Source organism: Mus caroli, chromosome 5, assembly GCF_900094665.2.
Source record: "Mus caroli chromosome 5, CAROLI_EIJ_v1.1, whole genome shotgun sequence".
Taxonomy (NCBI): Eukaryota; Metazoa; Chordata; class Mammalia; order Rodentia; family Muridae; genus Mus; species Mus caroli.
Genome location: NC_034574.1, coordinates 135934720 through 135936555, shown reverse-complemented (window position 1 = coordinate 135936555; position 1836 = coordinate 135934720).

Here is a 1836-nt window from a genome sequence, read left to right as displayed (position 1 = left end):
AAGTTACAAGCTAATGTATCCACACACTTGTAGCAGATGTGCAGCTTGGTTTTCATGTGGGACCCCTAACAATTGGAGTCGGGGGGCCGTCTCTGACTCAGTTTCCTGCCTTTGGATCCCCTTTCCCTAGGTGAGCTGCCTTGTCTGGCCTGGCTTGTTAATTGCTTGCTCTGTCACCAGTTAATTACTTCTGAGATGGAAAGCAGGCATCTACAACTCAGAGGTTGTAAAACCATTAACCAAAGGTCATAAAAGGGAACTAACAAGTTATTACAGGGGTAAGGACAGAAGATAAAATATTGACTGGGTTTATCTATACAGAACGTCAGTGATAACTTAGTTACAAATACTATGGTATTTTAACTCTCCATGAACCTGTGGAGCCAGTGACAGAAAATTAATATTTAGCCAGATAATTGCTCTTAGTGAAAACACGTGTAAACATCTCCATTGTAAACTTGTTATTCAATTTATACTTTTAATTTATGTTTGAACTTCTGTGAACTTTTGTTAAAAAAAAAAAAGATATGTGGGAAAACCCTAGAAAAAGTACAAAACACTTAGAACAATTACATTGCATGGCATTATTACCTCAGATCAGGAAGAGAGAGCAAGATTAGGAGGATGAAGGAGAAAGACAGCAGAGTAGAGCAACTTAGAAATTAAAAGGGAACTTAGAGATGAAGAGAGCAATGTGCAGAATGCATGGTTGTGTTGTACTTTAGGGCTAATACCCACTTACAAGTGAGTACATACCACGTGTGTCTTTCTGGGTCTGGGTAACTCCACTCGGGATGATATTTTTTAGTTCCATCCACTTGCCTGCAAATCCATGTTGTCTTTGTTTTCAGTATCTGAGTGATATTCCATTGTACAGATGTGTCACATTTTATTTATCCACTCTTCAGTTGAGGGACTTCTAGGTTGTTTTCAGTTTCTGACTATTACAAATAAAACCATGTTGCTGTGAACATAGCTGAGTTAGTGTCCTTATGGTATGGTGGAGCATCTTTTCGGTATATGCCCAGGAGGGCTATAGCTGAGTCTTGAGGTAGAACTAATCCCAATTTTCTGAGAACTTGCCAGATTTATTTCCCAAGTGGTTGTAGGAGGAGAGGAGGGAGGGGCTATGATCAGGATATAAAATGAATACAATAAATTATATTTTAAAAGAAGGCTGGGGCTGGAGAGATGGCTCAGCGGTTAAGAGCACTGACTGCTCTTTCAAAGGTCCTGAGTTCAAATCCCAGCAACCACATGGTGGCTTACAACCATCTGTAATGAGATCTGATGCCCTCTTCTACCGCGTCTGATGACAGCTACAGTATACTTAGATATAATAATAAATAAATCTTTTTTAAAAACCAAAAACTTTATTTTTTTTAAAAAGGCTGATCTTGACTGGTAATGTGATTGCACTGAGACTGGCTTTGTACCCAAAGTGCCTGTGGGTATGTTTCCAGGGAAGCTTGGGAGATGTCTAATGGTAAAAGATACAGCCTGAATGTGGGAGGCACCATGCGATAAACTGAAGGATCAGACAGTCTAAAAGTGGGATGAGGTGCCAGAGAGCTCCTTCTTGAGCAAGTCATCTATCAATAGTGTCAGCATCTATGGTCATGAGACTCCTGATATACTTTCTGTCTCTGCCTGTGTCTCTATCTCTGTCTATCTCTGCCTTTGTCTCCCCCACCCTGTGTTCGTGTGTGTGTGTGTGTGTGCGTGCGTGTGTCTGTGTGCGCGCGCAAGTGTGTGCATGTGCGTGCACGTGTATGTGTGTGTGCGCGTGTGTGTCAGCTTTCCATTGCTTTTTAGGAGTGTTTGGATCACATTTGC